Raw genomic sequence first — 22,088 nt, 5'->3', positions numbered from 1 at the left:
AAGAGCCAGAAGGAGATGTCATCTGCAGAAAAAGAAGTGTGCTGCGGAGAAGTCGTAATTAAAGCAGCCGAGTGTTGCAAATGAAGCGAAGCAACGGTTTCTCCAGTGAACCCAGATTAACCTGGTATCTGCCAAAATCAAGAATCTCTTTTTTGTTGTTGTCGTTGTTTATAGACAACGGTAGTGCCAACAAAAAGCGCCTAAATGTATTCTCACGCTAATCTCTGCAGCTATATAGTCCCCCGTGGTTTCTCAATAACTAAGCCTCTGCTAGTTAACGCTAGGTGACGGGATCGATTCCCGGAGGCGACGGCCATATTTTACGGGGACACGATGCAGAACCTCCTCACTGCTCCGATTTACTTGCACATTGACGACTATCAGAGCGAGATAATTGAAGTCTATGAAGTGTCTTTATAGACACTGCGTTGCTTCTGGACTTTAAAGGCGATGTACTGTTTTTATTTCGGAAGGCGAAAAGCCCTGTATTTTTCTTCCAGAAAATAAATATAATTGGTCATATTCCGTCATAGAAAAATAAGCAGCAAACGTTTCGTTGTTTTCCCTTGACTAAATGGCGCGGAATCTTCCTAGAGGCCGTCCCATCATAGTTTAATGGAAGGCACGGTAAAATGTCCCTGCAGGATTTGTGTATTTTATCGCGTAATCTATGCCGTATGTAACACGCTGTCTGCTCTGCTGTTTCATTGTACACGGGATTTAAACTCTTTATTGAGGCATTTCTTCTTGTACCACCAAGCACCACATTTCATATCTCTATATATAATATATATCATATATATATATATATTTTCTTGTGCTTCAATAAACTGAAACATAGTTCGTAATCCGTTGTCAAGAACAAAGCACCAGATGATGAATGACTGACAGAAGCAGGTGGGACGCAAACACTAGCCTGATTAGCTGAATATATTGTACCGATAGTTTCTACCATTATCAAAAAGGGGAAACGGTGCCCTTATCTTGGCAACATCTTTAATGAATGGTCAAGTCAGTTGCGGAAAGCCTGTGTCTGTGATCACGAAGTTTGTTGGGAGGGAAAGTTTGTTGGGAGGTCCATACAAAAGTTGGCTATGGCAACCGATGCCAGTAAATAACGCTTCGACCGAAGTGAGCTAACGACACCTCTATTGTTGGGCACACACACTAGCGCACAGCTCCGCCTGCGAACCTCTCGCAAGGTTATGTTCACCAAATGGCGTCCATGACGTCACCGTTTCTTTCAGCACCCACAGTTCGGCAACAGCATGGTCCCGAGATTTGTGACCGTTACTGAGCCGTCGCGGCACAGGTGTGATATGGCCCTCAATTATTACTTATAGGATTAGTCCTTAGACTAGGATGAATACGCCCGCAATATGAGGTGATCGTTAGTAATTTTTATGATTAAATGCGCGTGCCACAGAAGGTTACACAGCACCCTAATTAAATTTTCAGCCATTTTTAACAAAACAGGAAGAAACAACCTCTTGCCACCTTGCACCCCTGAAATATTCGCCATGCTTCTAATGTTTCATGCGTCCTGTCTACATAACTAGCGGCAGCTTGTTTTGCTTCACCTCTTTAAGGTTCTAACATACTACAGGCATCGTAGATAAAGATAAACATACGGTAAGCAAAGTCAAGAAACCGAAAGCCGCCGTTTAATCAGCGACATCTCTCAGCAAAGGCAACATTTCACCGAGACGTCGTGTCAACGAACGCTTCCAACCAGCGTAAAGCTGGCGAAGATAAGTAGACAGCCGAACGGTTAAACGTAAGGCAGAGAATAAAATAATGCAAGCGCATAAAACGTTCATTAAATCCAGTAAAAGGAAACACGAGGAGAAGGCCTAGTTCTAGGCTGCTCACGTACTGTACGTATTTGCACGAAGGCGGTGGTTGGTCCCCAGCAGTCTAGTGTTTGAGTTCAGTCGAGATAAAATACAAAACTGAAAAGGCCTGGGGAAGACCCTCGAGGTATGTGGTCAAAAAGGGCCGTGCGCAACATCACATGATGCAGGCATGGCCGTGGCAGCTACACCGCGTATGGTGTCTGAGTGTCGTTGACAGCTTCTTTTAACTTTTACTTTCTTTTTTTTTAAGAATCCCTTTCGTCTTACGAATGTGTCGCTGTGCGCCAGTCCAGCCGTCTGGGAGTTCGCGAAGAATGTTTTGTGGGTGCGGGAATGCTTAGTGTGTTTTTCTGTTTTTTTCTTTTGTTTAGTGGAAACAAACTTGTTAAACATTGTCTGCCCGAGCAATTCTGTCATGTCATCTGGACAACTTAAAGAGACGATGGTTACTGAGACGACAAATTTCAACGTGATACTATTTAATGATTATGAGTTGACTAAGAATCCCTGTAATCAGTAAGTTTAGAGCTGATGTCACCATAGCATAATTGAAACTGCAAAGTCATGAAGTACCTCATTTTGGCAGAAATCCCGTGCTTGGTAACAGCGGTGGCGTCTGAGTTGAATTCTTCATGATTACTCTTGTGTAGGGCCTAAAATTTGCATACAGGACAACTAGGTGACACGATACATGGCTGTCATGTTGCCTCAACCATGTGTCGGGGCAGAACATAGGCCATGTGTCGAGTTGCCTCTTCTAAGTCCTGTCTGGAAATGATGACAGTGCGCCACAGCAACACGGGCTTGGCACCAGTGTCGAGTGTCGAGAAAAACATCATAAAATCCCAAATCAAATTGCGGTGATGTTCTAGTTAAAACATATGTACACTTCACAACTTTATCGCGCTGAAAAGAGTTTACTGAAACATTACTGCATTTATATACGTGATTTTATATTAAAATTTTGAGTTTTGCGAGCCTAAACCATGATACGCCAGTTAGGGAGGACTACGGCTTAATTTTGACCACCTGTGGTTCTTTACCGTGCACCCAATCTACGGTAGACGGCCGTTCTTTGCATTTCGCCCCCTTAGGAATGCGGCCGCCGTGACCGGGATTTGATTCCGCGCCCTCTGGCTTAGCAAGTCCAACGCCAAATCCCACTACAACCACTCGGGCGCGTCTCTACGCAATCTAACAACGAATATCTCAGACGTATTTTTCATGTGTAATGTCAGAACGTGGCGCCTAGGGACAAGCCGCGGCTGTAAGGAGCGCTCTCCTGCGCCGTTGATCGACCTGGGACTTCATCACTTACGCGTCGGGTTTATATCGCCGCTCGGGCATCTAGGGCACTCGCCGTAAATGGAACCCAAATAACTTTGGGTTTAATTTTCAGTTTAATGCAGGAAAGTGAGGGGTTTGCGTATAAGGGGGGGGGGGGGTGGGTGGGGGGGGGATGGATGCTGAGGCGATACGAGAGCATGCATGCGCGAAATGCACTTGTTACACTGTCGCGAAGGTTTAAAGGCACGTAGCGTTTCCCGATGATCTGTGCCCACAGACAGACCACTCGGACTATCAGAAATCAAGGATGCGAGGCAGGCGAGGAACAGATTTATGTTACAATACGTAAAAGAAATGTATGATTGACTAAAGCTGTCAAGTTCATGAACAGATCGAGCCACGCTGATGGCACTTCAACTGATGCTCCAGTGTGGCGCTGCTGTATATCTGTGAGCGCCTTAGTGCAGACACGAACAGCTGGGATTTCAATCCCGTGGTACAAACATAGCTGTGCCACAGTGCCACCCAGAAACGAAACCGTGCCGCACGAACTTGGTCTGTATCATGACCGGTTGAGTGAGCTCTTGTTCATCTCTACATTGTGGTTTCTACCATATAGGCCATTCAATTTCATACAGATTGGTGCTTTCGCTTGCTGTAGGCGGTGTTTTGTAATATCAGTGGTGAATAAATCTGGCGCTACTGCATCAGATAAACAACGGTATTTACCCGACTCTCAGTTCTACCACTAGCGGTACGGCCGTCAAAGTTTCAACGGAATCACTTTGCCATTTGCTGCCAGCTCTAAGCTCGAAGTGCAGCTGCAGTTTCAACAGCACACACCACCACACACACACACACAAAGAAAGCGCACACACAGACACAAAAGAAAAGGCGTGATGTTCTCTCGACGCAAGCGTGACTGAGAGTTCCTCATCATCCCAGCGGCTTCATACAGAGAGCTGCCGTCCAAAAAATGCGGCGCAAGAACGAAATGGACGGAAAGGGCTGTAGAGCCATTCCAGATGAAGGTTTTAAAGGCACCCCCATCATAAGCAGCTTAGAGAAGCACAACATCATGATTTCCTGAGTTTCAGAAAACAAACAACAAAAAAATCAGGCGTTTTCTTCATTCATTTCCTCCTAGCCGTTCCCTTTCATAAACTCCGCCAGGCGTCCCTCGAAAACTTTCTTCAGACGTCGGATTTGTTTGGTTGTTTGTTTATCGATTGAATTTTTTTAGTTCTCCATAGCATCCGCATCGTCCCTAAAAGCCAGAGTGATGTTCTTTGGGTTGCGCTGGATTAGGACGTCGGTCGTCGTACGACATGGGCGTCACGTTGCGGCCTCAAAATGATCCCAAAGTAACGCCTGTATTATTGCAGGCGCACGAAGTTAAAAGGCATTTCGATTTCGTATCACACTAGGAGGATAAGACTGACACACACACACACACACACACACACACACACACACACACACACACACACGCACACGCACACGCACACGCACACATACACATACACACACACACACACACACACATACACCACACACACATACACACACACATACACACACACATACACACACACATACATACATACATACATACATACATACATATATATATATATATATAACGAAGGCAGGGATGTTAACGAGTCAGGAGTCCGGTTGTCTACCCTACACTGGGGGAAGGGAGAAGAGGGATAGAAAGAGTGAGGGTGTGACTCAGGCGGAGAGAACCCAGAGAGGAAATAACCCAAAAGGAAAGAAAAAAAAAACAGAGTTGCTTCATAACACTCAAAGAACAGACATGAACTGTAATTTGGCGCTGTTTTCCGCGCGAAAAAATTATAATCTGTCACTACAAACGTGATGCGCACATTGAAGTTGTGCTTGAATACCACCGACTTAATAGGCGTAACGTTAGGGGCAGGAAGGCAGCGGTGTCAATTACAGAGCAGACGGGGCTAGAGATAATGTTCCCTTTGAATTGAAAAAGAAAAGAAGTCGGGCGTGCTGTAGGATGTAGTTGCAAGCAGTTGCAGAATGGTGGCCAACAGAAAATAAGCGAAGTTGAGGACAGCAGAGAACCAGGTGGTGTAATGAAATTAAGGAAATTTGCAGCCGTTTGATAGTGTCAGCTGGGGCGAGACAGGGGTAAAATGAAAGTCTATGGGAGAGGCCTTAGTTATGTAGGCGGTTGAAAATAAGGTGACGATGACAACAGCCTATTTATGAGCAGTTTCCGTATGCTGTCCCCGCAAAACCAATGCTAACATTTATTCACAGGCCACCGAAAAATCAGAAGTACACGATGTGGCAAAGTAGTGCATTACATTAGTGTATTAAGAAAAAAAATACCGAAAATGACAGCTTCTCTGTCGGTTACACTACCCTGATAGCTGCTACATGTTCATTTCCGTACATAGTTGTGGTAATATAGTCCCATTCCTGAATTTGTGACTAAAATATTAAAACACGATATCAAAGACATCATTGATATTGATATTTCAATATCTAAATTTCAAACGCTCCGGCACCGAGATTGCGTCGGCTTCACACATCTCGCTTTAAACGCCGTACCATGCTTTAAACAATGTATTCCAGTACTTGGTAATGACACAGTGCTTCTTTTTTTTAACAAACGTGCATCCAAAAAAAGTAGTTCGCTCGAAAGGAAACCGCAGAATAAAATACTGCCTGCGTGACTGCCTCCGCGTGACAGCCACGATGGCGTGAGCGGACACAGACCGGAGGCATGGGCGCAAGCCCATCTGTCAACGCTGTCACCTCTTCCATTATGTTTCGCGCTTCACATCGGGACACCATACAGCCTGATCCATAATCCTAAATAAAAAAAGAAGAAAGCCATGATATTGTTACGTAGGAAGACGCAGACGAAAAGCTATATACAAGTATATTTACAAAGAAATGCGCCGCACTTGGCCAAGAAGCCACAGCCCGCAGTAGCCTCTAATCTTCGTCGTCGTCTTCACACTGCTCGCCTCTTCGTCAAGGCAAATACTGTTCCGTAGCACTACCCCCGGCGGCAAAAGCGCCGTCCCGGAGCGATTAAAGGCCGGACTCTGAAGCAGTGTAGTAGGCCTTGAGCCTACTGACGTGCACGACATCACTAGATGCCAGAGTAGACGGCGAGGTCGAACTCACAGGTTCAATTTCATACGTCACAGGCGTCACCTGGCGCAGCACGACAGGAGCACGAGCGCACCAGGCGAAAACTGCACGTCACGGTGGCGGGCGTTGTACTGACGCTGCTGAGTGGTTTGCGAGGCCGTCAGTCGAGCACGGGCAAGCTGGCGTGCATGGTCGGCGAGGGCGATGGCGTCGCGCGCATACTCACTTGTTGAGATCGCAGCAGGAGGAAGTGCCGTATCAAGGGGCAAGGTCGGTTCGCGACCGTACAGTAAATAAAATGGAGAAAATCCGGCGGTGTCGTGCCGGGAAGAATTGTACGCAAATGTGACGTAAGGAAGGGCAATGTCCCAGTCGTGGTGGTCCTTGGAAACGTACTTGGACAGCATATCGGTAAGGGTACGGTTTAACCGCTCCGTCAGGCCATTCGTTTGAGGATGGTATGAGGTAGTCAGCTTTTGTTGAGTGGAGCAGGAACGCACAATGTCGGCGATAACTTTCGACAGGAAGTTGCGACCACGGTCAGTAAGCAGCTGTCGCGGGGCGCCATGAACCAAGATAATGTCACGCAAGAGAAAGTCCGCGAGGTCAGTGGCGCAACTGGTAGGGAGAGCCCGCGTGATAGCGTATCGGGTGGCGTAATCAGTTGCGACGGCTACCCATTTGTTCCCCGAAGATGACGTGGGAAAGGGCCGAGGAGGTCTAATCCAACACGAAAGAGCGGTTCCACAGGGACGGTGATCGGCTGGAGATGACCAGCAGGTAGCACCTGAGGTGTTTTCCGACGCTGGCAGGGATCACAGGCAGCAACATAGCGTCGGACGGAGCGAGCGAGACCAGGCCAATAGAAGCGGCGCCGGACGCGGTCGTACGTGCGGGTTACCCCAAGATGGCCTGCAGTGGGTGCGTCATGCATCTCAAAGAGCACAGTTCGTCGTAGATGCTTTGGCACGACAAGAAGATCAGATCCATCAGGGACGAAGTTCCTTCGGTACAGAATGCCGCCGTGGAGGACATATCGGCGAACGGAGGCGTCTGTAGGTGCAGAGCGCAGACGCTCGATGAGTGCTCGCAGCGATAGGTCCCGGTACTGCTCATCGGCGATGTTAGCGAAGTCAGACACAGAGAAAATACCGTTGGCGTTACTACTGTCGGCGTCGTCAGGCTCGTCTACCGGGTAGCGAGACAGGCAGTCAGCATCCTTGTGTAGTCGGCCGGATTTGTAGGTAACAGTATACGAATATTCTTGGAGGCGTAAGGCCCAGCGACCAAGTCTTCCTGTAGGATCTTTCAGTGAGCATAACCAGCAAAGCGCGTGGTGGTCTGTAACAACGGAAAAGGGCCTGCCATATAAGTATGGACGGAACTTCGCAACCGCCCAAACTAGGGCCAGACACTCACGCTCAGTGATGGAATAGTTGCGCTCGGAGGGTGAAAGGAGCCTGCTGGCGTAAGCGATAACACGGTCGCTGCCGCGCTGGCGTTGTGCCAGTACCGCGCCAATTCCGTGGCCGCTGGCATCAGTACGGACTTCGGTAGGCGCAGAAGGATCGAAGTGGGCCAGAACGGGAGGCGTTGTGAGGAGGTCGATTAGATGCGAGAACGCAGAGGCCTCGTTATCGCCCCACTGGAAAGGAGTGTCTTTTTTCAAAAGCTCTGTTAGTGGTCGTGCTATTGCCGCGAAATTTTTCACGAAACGGCGGAAGTACGAACACAGGCCGACGAAGCTCCGCACATCTTTGACACACTTCGGAACAGGGAAGTGCGTAACAGCATGGATCTTGCCTGGGTCCGGTTGCACTCCGTGCGCGTCAACGAGATGTCCAAGGACAGTAATCTGGCGACGGCCGAATTGGCACTTCGATGCGTTGAGTTGTAGACCGGCTCGACGAAAAACGTCCAGGACTGCTGAGAGGCGCTCCAAGTGTGTAGCGAACGTTGGGGAGAATACTATAACGTCGTCTAAGTAGCACAGGCACGTGGACCATTTGAAGCCATGAAGAAGGGAGTCCATCATGCGTTCAAAAGTGGCAGGAGCATTACATAGACCGAAAGGCATCACTTTGAATTGATAAAGACCGTCGGGTGTTACAAAAGCAGTCTTCTCGCGGTCTAGATCGTCCACGGCAATCTGCCAGTAGCCGGAGCGAAGGTCAATAGAGGAGAAATAGCGAGCACCGTGGAGGCAGTCAAGGGCGTCATCAATCCGAGGTAGGGGATACACGTCCTTTTTGGTAACCCTGTTCAGGTGACGATAATCCACGCAAAAGCGCCATGAGCCATCCTTCTTCTTTACAAGTACAACAGGTGACGCCCATGGACTACACGACGGTTCAATAATGTTCTTGTCAAGCATTTTGCGAACTTCAGCGTGAATAACTTGACGCTCAGTCGGGGACACTCGATACGGGCGGCGATGAATAGGAGGGGCATCGCCGGTATTAATGCGATGTTTAACAGCTGTAGTTTGGGCCAAGGGACGATCGTTAAAGTAAAAAATATCGTGGTAGGATAACAAAACGCGGTAGAGCTCACGAGCGTGCTCGCACGGCATGTCGGGCGCAATCATTTTCTGTAAGTCGGCAATGGCACAAGTTGCCGACTGCGATGGTAGAGGAGGATCGGCTGAATTGTCGTCTACTGCAATAGATGCTACTGAGTGATCCTCGAATGAGCAAAGCTGGGCCAGAGACATCCCGCGTGGCAGCACTTGTGCCGTCAAGCCAAAATTGACCACTGGCAGGCAGACGCAATTCGCCGTAATAGATAAAACTGTATGAGGCACTGTGATCCCGTGTGTAAGCAGGACGTCTTGCATGGGAGCCGCGATGTAGTGACCGTCGGGCACTGGTGGGGATGACACTAAGTCAACGTAGGTCAGTGCCGAAGGTGGCAAGCGAACGAAGTCGACGGAACTGAGGCGACTAGGGTGTGGTTCAGAGGGATCCAGAACAGGCAGGTCAAGGCGGAGAGTACTGGCGGAACAGTCGATGAGAGCAGAATGCGCGGAGAGGAAGTCCAAGCCGAGGATGATGTCGTGGGGACAGTGGGCGATGACTGTGAATAGCACGATAGTGGAGCGATCGGCGAAGGAGACGCGGGCGGCACACATACCAATTACGGGGGCTGTTCCGCCATCGGCGACACGGACAACAGGCGTCGTGGGGGTGTGAGTATCTTCTTCAGCCGGTTACGAAGGTCAGCACTCATTACGGATACATGCGCCCCAGTGTCTATAAGAGCAGATACAGAAACACCGTCGAATTGCACGTCAAGAAGGTTCAGATGAGTGGGCAACGTCAGTAGAGGATTTGGCGGCGTAGGGAGCAATGCAGCGTCACCTCGAGGCGCTGCATCGTCTAGTTTTCCGGCTGGGAGCGGCGTCCGAAGGGAGTCGGCGAATAGGAGCGACGGGGCTGAGGAGAGCGAGATTGTCGTCGTTGGGGCGAAGGCGAACGAGAATAGGGGCGGGTCGGCGCAGGAGAATCAGTGGCGGCATTATCGGAGCGTGCTGCATAGGGTCGAGAAGGGCCACCTGGGCGAGAGTAGGCAGTATAAGTAGACCGGGTCGGGGAACTCCAACGACTGCGACAGTGGCGAGAAATGTGCCCGATTCTACGGCAGTGAAAACAAATGGGCTTGTCGTCAGCAGTGCGCCATTCAGATGGGTTGCGGAAACGTGGTGGGTAATAAGATGTGGGACGGGGCGTAATCGAAGAAGCCGGATGGGTATCAGGGCGATGGGCCGAGCAGACGGTGTGAAGACCCATGTTCGCGAACTCCTGGCGGACAACTGCCTGGATCAGGGAAACCGTGACTGCAGGTGCGTTGGAGGAGCTGGAGTCGAAGGCAGCCGGATAGGCGGCCTCAATCTCACGCCGGACGATCCTGGTAACATCACCAGTGTTGTTGGGACGAGGAGCGTCGGCACAGGAAGATGTCGCTGGGGTGTTGGGCAGACGGGCAAACTGCTGGTCGATACGTCGGCTTTTAGCGAGTTCCAGGCGGCGACACTCTTTTATAACTGCATCCACCGTCGCCACGTTGTTGAATACGAGCAAGTTGAAGGCGTCATCGGCAATGCCTTTGAGGATGTGGGAAACCTTGTCTGGCTCAGTCATGTGTGCGTCAACTTTGCGGCACAGAGCCAAGACGTCTTGGATGTATGTGACGTAGGGCTCTGTGGACGTCTGCACACGGCCGGATAACGCCCTCTGCGCGGCAAGTTGGTGACCGTAGGGGTTTCCGAACAAGTCTCGGAGCTTTTGCTTAAGCGAATCCCAACTGGTGATCTCCTCTTCGTGTGTCCGAAACCAAACTCGAGGTGTGCCACCGAGGTAAAAGAGTGCGTTGGCGAGCATGATAGTAGGGTCCCACCGGTTATTGCGGCTGACGTGTTCGTACAGGCTGATCCAGTCGTCGACGTCTTCCCCATCTTTGCCCGAGAATACGCCAGGATCGCGGGAAGCGGGGAGAGCGATGTAGGTCGTCGAAGTGGCAGCAGGTGTCGGAGCTGGCTGAGTCGAGCTGTCGTCGGCGGGAGCCATGACGGAAGACTCGACGTACCGTCCACTGCGAAGCTCCGTGACGAGGTACAGGGAACGTCCACCTCCACCAGATATGTTACGTAGGAAGACGCAGACGAAAAGCTATATACAAGTATATTTACAAAGAAATGTGCCGCACTTGGCCAAGAAGCCACAGCCCGCAGTAGCCTCTAATCTTCGTCGTCGTCTTCACACTGCTCGCCTCTTCGTCAAGGCAAATACTGTTCCGTAGCAATATATAAGAAAGTACATTTCTATATGTAGAAATGTGCTTTCTTGAAAAAATGTTATCATGACCACATAGTTCCATGTCATACCTTGGCTCTCTGCACACGCGCGGAAGTTCACTTTTTTTCTGTATGTTCTGACGCTGTCATTAAACAGTTGGTAGTTTCGCGCTCCACTGTCTCCTCACTTCTGTCCCATTTTCACAAAATGCACTTCGCGCCACAGTAAAGTATACCTAGGAAATATCAGCACCAACTTGCCCAAGAAGAAGTTCTTTTGGAATATATTTTTTACAAGAAGTAGGTATGCAAGCGCACTTTATCAGTGTAAATTAATTGTTCCTTTTCGGCGTAACTTTAGAGCGGTTGCGAAAAAAAAGTTACAATGCCGTCTTTTTGCAGCCACTGCTTGCCGCAGTGTTTAAGAGGGCTCATGATCGAAGATTGAGAATGAAAGTAGTCTATTATGCAGTGTCAATTCGACAGGCACGCCTTTGCCGATTCACGTCGGTGCATGGGTAATAAACCACAGCGCACATTAAATGTGATGTAATATACCGTAAGGTGTACATCCCTTTCGTCTCAAGATCACTTCGATATATGGCGGTTCATAGGCCACTGAAGGATTTTCCGGTGAAAGGGTGATTGAAACGGGCAAGAATACGGCATCCCGCGGGATGATGCCATACAATAGTCGATGACTGGCTAGTCAGTGCTCGACATGCGAGTCAGAAATCGAACATCTTTGGGAAGAAAAAGCCGTCCCTGAGAGCACGTTAGATCATCAGAATCTTATAGAGCAGCACGCAGTATATGTCTGATCACTATAGCCCTCCTGTTCTAAAATTGGGTTTGCTTTGTAAATGAGTCCATACTGCCCCAAAAACGCTCATTGCATAAAACTTACTAGTAATGTATTACATTTAACTGCAGAAAAACTGCACCTGCTACAGATTACCTGCTCGGTAATTCTGGCCGTCCGCTGAGAATTTCCTGCTAGCCGGCGTAACCAAAGAAGAACTGGCATGTTTACAATACCTACACCTTGACGTAACAGTTCAGCGGAGACCCGCTAGGTGGAACGAAGTAATTAAAGGGAAAATGAGAGATCCACCCAATCGTAGCAATTGCTACAAAGGAAACTCATATGGGTTCCTCGGAAGAAGCTTCGCAGTTGAAGAAAAATTCGTCCTGGTCCGGGACTCGAACCCGGGACCACCCCCTTTCCGGGGTAGCCGCTCTACCATCTGAGCTAACCAGGCGTCTAGCAGATGGCAAGGTGATGTCGAAATTTATCAACCACTCGAAGCAAAGGCAAGTGTTTTACGTACATACACCTTGCACCGGCCACATGTCACAATGACGCTTTTATTTAACGTACCAGTGTCGCCGACACCGGCCGCTAGGGATGCGAATAAAAGCTAACATTCCAAACTACGGCGACGCGTGCTTAATCTCACCTGGAAGTATTACGCACCCATGCAGCTTTGCTGAATTCGCGCTCGGGAAGTGTTCGCGCTTCTGAACTCGATGGCAAACGTTGCCAGACCTGTGGAGCATGCGCACTGCGACATTTTTCCAATCTCCAACACTGTTGCCTCGTGATAGGTGATCAGTGAGGTGTCACGTTGAGTAAACAGCACAGTCTCCATAGGTGATCAGTGAGGTGTCGCGGTGAGTGAACAGCGCAGTCCACTGTTGAAAGGAACACTTATAATGCGCGGCTCTCGCCCTGCTGGCGCAGTAGCTGCAAGCGTCTCTGCAAGCTTCTACAGTGCACTGCAGGTGAGCGCAGAAAGGTGCCATCGCCACCAAACACGAGCCTATTGCTGCAAAGCCAGACAACTGTGCACTTGACAGATGAAAAACTTCGCTCGCATTCTACGCTCGTGTGTTTCCTTTAACAATGGACAGCACTGCACATCGCGTACCTCACAATTTCGCTTCGACCTCGCTACAGGACGTGTGTCCTTTCGCTGTTGTCGACTCTGGAAAGCTTCATCGCAAGGTGCCTATATGTATCGCGGAGGTTCGCACTCCTTGATCCCATGAAGCTCTTTTTTTCTTTTTATTTTACGAAGACTACCACATAACGAACTCTGGAGCTACCGTCTACGAGCGTGAAGATGGATTTTAATAAACTTCGTCCTTCTCGCGTAAAACGTGCGGCGTTGTGACTTTGCGACCTGATCAACTTGAACAAAGCTTAGCGTCATAAATGCAATAATTAGCATTGATTCACCATGTGCTCAAGGCCTTATTGTCTCGGAGAGTTTTAAAAGAAATAGGACTGCTTCGATATTTGGGCCAATGCAGTCGTACGAAATGTAATAAATAAAGCCACAGGAACGTCTGAAACCACAATCGTGAAGATCGGACAAATACATGTGATAACCATAATTCCCATGGGAACTGAGCGATCCAGTGCACCAGAATTATCTCTACTAAATTCAACAAAATTGCTATATGCTTGTGACGGCTAGCTGAGGTTATTAAATTTCAGCACGCGATGACCAAGAGTGCGGAGACGTGCACGTGTTACACTTAAACTTCGCGTGACAACCCCTAGCGTTTACAACGCACGCAGACGCCGAACGTTATTGCTTATCACTGATAAAAAAATGACTCGCTATCCCAACCCTGTGAAAGTGGATGTTCAGCGGAGCTCTGAATAACCGTCACTACAGCAACTGAGGGGGCCATTCCTTATTAATACGAAATCCTCATATGGCCCACGAAGCGAAATATCCGGCGTTAACATCCTATGGTACCAAAACCCGTGCATGTGACCAAGTGCGGACGTCAAGTTTGGCATGAAGACGAAACGTGATTACAGCATCACCTCGAACGTCGCGTGATGACGGCATCACACCTAAGGTCGCGTGATATCATCACGTCAGACATTCCGTTAGTGATAACGGCATCGTCACTTCAAGTTATATCACTGATGACGTCGCGTGATGACGTCATCACGCCAAACGTTAAGTCACGCGTTGACGTCATCCTCAAGTGAAGATGCCACCTAATTACGTCACGTGATTCATTTTGGAGAAGCAGCACACTGTGCACTTCCAGCGCCACCTAGATAGCACAAGGCCTGCACACTCGATCTATGACGTCATGCTACCTGGCCCTACTGCCATGGTATCTAATGGGGATGCTCCCGAGTAAGAAGCGATGATTTTGACGTCACCGCTTACGTCACGCCATAGTAGTGCTACTGGCATAGTAGCACGGCGTCATACAGCAAAGCTCACAGGCCTTGTGTTATCTAGGTCGCGTTGGCCCTTCCGACGTCTTTGCACTGTCTCCGGGTTCGGCGCACACTTTTGTGTGAGCAAAGGAGAAGGTCGCGCATGAGGACATGAAAAATCCCGACCAACTAGAGGCTAAGAGCTTCGCTGTAAAATAGTAACATTACATATACAGACAAATACTCCTCTTTATATTGCAACGCAGCTATTTTGTCGTCCTGGTGTGCGCACGGCTGGAGACGCTCTTGACGACTGAGTCGAGCTTCCGGACTTCCTTGTAAGGTGCGGACTAGGCGTCATTCGCGCCCTCGACTTCTGAACGGGTCGCGGTGACCATTTCCGGCTTGGAGGTGATCGCTCCCGTGAGCGCCTTCTCGCTCACGTACGCACGCTCGGAGGAGACGCAAGCCGCCCGGATCCTGTACGCCACGAGGATCACGTAGAGCGGGACTCCCTGCAGGATCGACTGGTAAACGACGGGCACGATGACCAGGTCTGAGTCGGGTCGCGGAAGTGACGTGTACATGATGACGATGGCAACGCCGCTGTTCTGGAAGGCGACCTCGATGGCCAAGGCGATGATCTGCGCCCGATTGAGGCCCCCCGCCAGAGCGGACAGCGTGCCGGCGATGTACGCGCTCCAGGATATCAACGCGCCGCACACCACTGCCTGCCACGTTATAAGCTGGAAGATGTACCTGGGAAACGGTGCGGATAGTAGCGCGTGTTGAGATGTAACGATGACGACAGGCCGCGTTAGCTGCTGAACACGAGGACGCGGGTTCGATTGGGGCCGCGGTGGCTGCTTTTCGACGGGGGCAGAATGCAAAAATAAAAATAAAACAGCAGCCCTTCCCCTGTCGAGAGAATCGGGGTAAACGAAGCTTGTCGTGTGTGTAACTGACCTACTACTTTTCCTTCCCTTTCGTATTACTTGTCCTTCCATTTCCTTCTACTTTTCCTTCCCTATCGTGAAACCTTTCCTTCCGTTGCGTTGTATGATTCTCTGCTCGTCGTTGTTGAGCGCATGCACACCGGGAGCCGCGAGATGACCGCGCCGAGCAGTTCCATCCAGAGCCCATACCATTAACCTACACGCACATTCTACAACATTATCGCCTTTCGCGAAGAACACTTCCTCCACCGCATAATGCTCTGACGCGAGAGGAAGCCGTAATGTGACGAAAACTCCAAACAAACACGTATCCACATTTGAGTCTTTACCGCGCCATACACCCTGCGCTGTATTCCTATAAATGTCCACACTGCGATCAATGCGCAACGCTTTACCACATGGTATGGGCTTGCGCAAACACACCACAGCTCACACCCATAACACACCCCACCACACGGCAATGGGAGGCAGCGCTGTCCAGCTCCGACTAGAAGGACCAGCTCAACCTGGTCAACCGATCGAGAAGGGCGGCTAAGGCCGCTGGACTGCTGGACTGAGGGGACCACCCACTGCAGAGCGGAGGAGCTACCTACGCTCGCGTGCTCTTTTGATTAAAGTTTATTCTCTCTCTCTCACTGTTGTCGCTTGCGTTCGATGTCTCGAGTTTGCTCGGAGGCCTGGTTATCAGCATTCGCCCGCCATTGCCGCTTGCGATTCTTCGAAATTAAATTGCTTCAAAATTAAATCTGTCCCTCACTTAAGACAATGAATGCCTCATACCCGCTTAAGCAATGGCGCATACCTCTGTAAACGCGGCCTCCCCATTACGACGACAGAAGTGAAATTCTACGCTCGAATCATGATCGGCAACGGAGCCAGCGGCGGAAGAAGACGACGACACTCGAGCCAATGGTGATGATGATAGTTTTCCGCGTACGCCGACCCCGAAACAAGTGAGCCAATAAAGCTTCGCTTAAAAACGGTCGTGTGCTATGCTTTGGGTGCACGTTAAAGATACCGTCGGCGGCGTGCCCGAGCGATGGTACCAAAATGGCGTAACCGGACGCGCCTCCAATGCGCTCCGACGCGCCCGGCGTCTGATTATGCTCACCCGCGTGCCGACGGACTATAAACGCGCCTTAATGCTCTCTTGTGGTTTGACCTCTAGCTGTCAAGGTGAAAACTGTTGAGTCACCGACGGCTGCCCGAGGTAGCGTAATGAAGCTTTCGCTTCAAAAATTACGGGGTATTACGTGCCAAAACAACCATCTGATTATGAGGCACGCCGTAGTGGGGGACTCCGGATTAATTTGTACCGCCTGGGGTTCTTTAACGTGCACCTAAATATATAAGTACACGGGTATTTTCTGCATTTCGCCCCCATCGAAATGCGGCCGCCGTGGCCAGGATTAAAAAAATTTAATTATGGGGTGTTACGTGCCAAAACCACGATCTGATTATTAGGCACGCCGTAGTGGGGGACTCCGGAAATTTGGACCACCTGAGGTTCTTTAACGTGCACCTAAATTTGATCCCGCCACCTCGTGCTTACAGCCCAACACCATAGCCACTAAGCAACCACGGCGGGTCGGCTACACCCTGCCCCACTGAATAAGCATTAAACTTTGAAAAAATAAGTCGGAGGTGTTACGTGCCAAAACGACAATTTGATTATGAGGCACGCCGTAGTTAATTTAGACCAGCTGGGGTTCTCTTAACGTGCATCCCATGCACGGCACACGGTTGTTTTGTACTGAAATATCTATTACGCCATGTCTCGCAAGGTCATTCATCGCGTCGCAATGACCCTGAGTCACCAAAGCGCAAGCGTGGCAGGTGTGACGTCACGCCACGTGATACGCTGCGGAGAGGTATCGCAGCCGCGCACGCCCGGAGGCGCACCGCTGCGGTACCACGTGACTAGGCGAGGGTTTAACTTGGGTTTAACGGCCGCTTCGCCGGTGCTTGGTCGCTCAGTGTCGCCATGGATGACACGCCGTCTGGGCCGTCTGTGCGTGCGCTTCAGCGCAAGCGACAGGCTGAATCCAATCATCCAGTAGATATAGCTAGACGGCAGGCTGCGAAATCTCGTAGAAACGATGGAACCCAGCCTTCAGGACTCAAACACCAGGAGAGAAGTAGACGGACACACGCTGGGAAGTAGACGGACACCCAGCGTGTGTCCGTCTACTGCTCTCCTGGTGTTTGCGTCCTGAAGGCTGCGCTCCATCGTTTCTACAAGTATGTACCAACAGGCCCAGCAACATACTCTTCTGCGAAATCTCAAGCAAAGGCAAACTTGGCTGGTGAAACAACGGAGCAAAGGGAGGCCAGATTAGCACCTAAGAGAGAAGCTTACCAAGCGCGGAAGCGTGCATTAATGAAAAACTGTGTGCGTAGTCTTTGCAAAACCAAGCCAAACGGACCTTTCGCTCGTGATAACTAGGTTTATAAAAGTTAAACCTCTTTTTGCATTTCGCCCCCATAAATGCCACCGCCGCGGCCAGGATTCCATCCCGCAACCTCGGGCTTAGTGGTGCAACACCAAAACCACTACGCCACCTCGGCGGGTAGCATTAAACTTATTTTTCTTTTCTATAGACAGGAATATGATTTAGGATGTGGTGCGCTTCTTGTGAAATAAGTGGTCGAATGGCTTTCACAACGCATGAATCTGGGTATTTTAGGTGTGCACTTTAAAACAAAATGCAAAGAACCTCGTTCAGATGTTTTTTTTTTTTTTTTCTGTATTATAAGAATTGTACAGAGGAGTAAGACAACTGTGTTGCTTCCCCCGCCAGCATTCTCGAGAAACCTATCCAGGCAGCATGTGCCACCGAACTTGTACCGTCGTTCTCCATAAACTGCTCCTCGAATGCACCCGTTAAAGATGATCTTTGTTGCTTTACTTGTGGCCTTAGTGGCACAGAGTTGGGTTCCCTGCCGAACGCCAACTGACACGTTGAAACCGGCGTGCTATCGCTACAGTTTGTCGCTAATGAATGTGTAGATGATGCAGCTGGTGCTGGTACTCTGCCGCGTTCCTCCGTTGCCTGGGCTAACGGCTGCAGCCGCATTCGTCATCGAACGTCTCTTGTCGAGATGACCCGTTTATTCTAGCCGGCTTACCACAACTTCCTGCGTGGGACCTGTATGGTTTTAATCGAGTGGTTGGAGTGGCCTCCGGGGAAAAGCCAGCTAACAAGGACATATATATATATATATATATATATATATATATATTATTTCTGCGGTGCGCATAAGGTTGTTCGCTTACTTTGAAACGCATCTTCGATGGTTTCTGCATACATTTGCGAAAGCAAAAGCTTAAATTATTTTCTATTCATTGACCTTGAAGCGCGAAGCATTCGCTTTACCTCTGGACTGTCGCTGTCAGGATCAGCAGACTGACGAGTACAAAGATGGTGAGGGGCTTGCAGAACTCCTGCAACGTCAGAGCCAACCTAGGCCTTAGCTGCTGGATGAGTAGGCCGATGGCCAGCGGCACTGCGAGAATCGCCAGGCTGGCGATGAGGTTGACGTAGGGGATGCTCATCGCCTGGGTCTCATCTTTAGACATCTGGTTTCCCAGTACGAACACCCACAGGGGCATCATAACTGCACAGCAGAGCGTAGAAAGCGCGTAAACGCCAGAAATAGTGGGGAATTTTAGTACTGCAGCGAACACAAAATAACTTATGGAACACTAGTTTGGGTGACCACAGCCACAGATCTTAGAGGCTGTTATTTTATTTTTATTTTTTTGCAAAAAACGAATAACTCTGCTAATAAGCTTCATCCCCTACCTTTCCTCCGTACGACCCTTGTTTCAGAAACCTGTATCACAAACCTTTAAACCTATCATAAACCTGCACCACTATAAGGGTCGGAAGTGTGCCAGTTATTTTCCGAATGTTATGGTTTTCTCAATGAAATGACGATATTACGGTCGCCCGAATAATCCGGTTGTAGTCAAATTTTGTACCGGGATGACTCCTTCTACTTCTGACATTCTCCAATACTTCTATAGTGTTGAAAAACGTCTTGGTGATCCTAAGATTAACAGGTATGCGAGGTATTTTCCTAAAGTTATTGCTTGGGAAACTCCACCAGTATATCGATGATGGTTGCGATCAAGAAATCCGCTGCACTCGAATATGGCACCGGGATGCCTCCTTCCACGCGTGGCACTCACAAACGCTCGCAATGGTGCTGATAAACGTCATGGTGATGCTAAGATTGAGGTCGCCGTTGAACACCAGAGTCCAGAGGTTGCTCGCGCTGCCCCCTGGCGAGCAGCCCAGCAAGAAGATGCCGAACCACTGGAGGGGGTCGTCCAGGATCAGAAGGCCAATGCAGTAGGACGCCTGTAGTTCGGTACAGAAGGTAGCCTTTGTATTGGTAACACCTCTTACAGAAGACTACTGGTAAATCTACAACAGCTGCCTCATTCATGCAGGAGACCAATTATTGGGACAAAAGTAGGGCAATGCATTCTTTCGTCGTTTAAGACAGGCTTAAAACAAGAAGTGCTTCTTCGGTCCACTGTAAGTGGCGTCCACATATAATGTGGGTGAGGTGAGGAAAGTCTTATTAGAGCATGTACATATATGTCTACTATGATGATGATGATGATGATGATTTATTGGCATCCCCTTTGAAACGGGGCGGCGACAAATAGTCACTTAGCCTGCTTTATTTAATCAGGTATACTATACATGTTCTTTATCTAGCATTTTTGTATACCTCTCATTATTCTTTTTTCTTTTCCAATAATTTACCTTGTACCGCTAACTAGGATTTTAAGAAATCAGGTCGTATCCATCTTTTCCCTGCTTTTTTTTTCACCAGTACTCTAATCGTCTCTTACTTATCTCTACGGCTGATCTGTTGATGTTTCCCTCCATTTTAAACCCAAGCACTTCTGGAAGTTGCACGTTACCAACGGTTCTCGCTGGGTGGATCCCGTCTCATTCCATTAGGATGTGCTGAGTGGTCTCTGGATCTTTACTGCAGCACACGCATGCCTCATCTAGCTCCGAATATTTGCTCCGGTATGTTTTGGTCCTTAGGCAACCGACTCGAGCCTCAAATAGCAAGGCACTGCCCTTTGTGTTATCGTACAGATTTTCCCTTTTAATTTATTTCTTCTCATTCTTGTAAATCTCCCTTGTCCTTTTTGTTTCCATTCTTTTCATCCAATTCACTATCCACAATTCGCTATGGCAGGGTCTACACAACACCCTCTCATGCATTAAAATTATGAGTTATACTGCTGTGATCAGACCTACACTTGAACACGCATGAGTCGATTGGGGCCCGCATAACGACGACATCATTAACAAAAGTAAGCAAATACAAAGAACCGATTCATTTGCTCCAAGTATTCCCCGCATGATTCCCCTTTAGTACCAATGAAAGGCAACGCTATCATGCACTCTACGAACACAGAAAATATCGGCGGATTGAATTCCTATCTGTGGTCCTGGCTAACAAGCTTGCTCTAGACTCCAACGAGTTCCTGTCACCATGCGCAACTGGACGAACACGACACGCCAAGCCGCATTCCCTCACATCGTATTACGCAAAACGCGATTCGTTTAATAACATTTCCTCTCCGAGAACAGTAACAGAGTGCAACACACTAAGAAATGCACCAAATATTCACTTTAATTAAGCTGTCCGAAATATTTTTGTGTGTTCTTTGTTTCGCCTACCCTGAGGTAATTTATTTTTAGTTCATTTTCCTTATTTTGCTTAGGCCCGCGTCTAGGGCCGGTAGTATGTCACTAATAAAACAAATATATATATACGATCAAACAGAATAGTTTACACGCAAAAAAATTCAGGCTTTTCTTAAAAGTGTTCTTTCTGCAGTTCGTTAACGCCCTTAAAGGGTTTTAAAGAGCACTAACTGTATTCACATACAGAATAAGCGTAAGCTGAAACGGCAGGACTCAAAGGACCGCAGAAAATGGCTTCGATTACTTTTTTTTTTTTCACAGCACATCGTATTTTAAAACAGGTGTAAATAGAGAAACGTATATTAGGCCGTTATCGTATATCTCGCAAACAAAAGACGATATTTTGAAAATTTATAAAGTTCCTTTTGGAGGCGACTCGTAGCGTTCTTAATTTTTTTCCTCGAACTATAGTACAGTCTGGGAGGTTCTTCCACCTGAAAATGTTTGCACAGTGTTCTATGATGACCACGCTTTGCGTGCTTGATTTGAGTGTCAATTACATTATGCTACATAGGATGCATACCTCCTCTTGTAAATAAATAAATAAACAAATAAATAAATAAATAAATAAATAAATAAATAAATAAATAAATAAATAAATAAATAAATAAATAAATAAATAAATAAAAGTGTCTAGACCTCTGCACCTGTGTCGAAACAACGAGTGAAAAGGTATCTTCTGATTGCGACGCCGATTTTATTGTCCATAACATGTCATGCTGCGACTACCAAGTCCACCTCTGAAATGGGGAACGAAACTCTGAGCGATCGATTGAACCGATTATCGATGTCAGTCCTGCTCACCAGGGGCATGAAGATGAACTGGCAGAGGCAGCCTATGATCGGCGCCAGCGGCTGTTTCAGACACTCCAATATGGCGGCCATGTCTACCTGGCAGCCCATGTTGATGTAGTTGAGGAACAGCAAGAAGCCGACCACCACGGGGAAGCCCTTCTGCAGTACCGTGCGCATCCGAAGCACGGCGACCACGTAGCTCAGTTCGATGCAGTGGTTCTCGACGTCACCTTGCAGCTCGCATATCTGAGTGCAAAACAAGTAGCGCCTTTAGACACGAATGGAGGACGTGAAATGGATGCCTGCAGCAGAATGAACGTT

Source organism: Dermacentor silvarum, chromosome 11 (assembly GCF_013339745.2).
Source record: "Dermacentor silvarum isolate Dsil-2018 chromosome 11, BIME_Dsil_1.4, whole genome shotgun sequence".
Lineage (NCBI taxonomy): Eukaryota > Metazoa > Arthropoda > Arachnida > Ixodida > Ixodidae > Dermacentor > Dermacentor silvarum.
The sequence above is the reverse complement of the archived record's forward strand: the minus strand, read 5'-3'. Positions refer to the sequence as shown.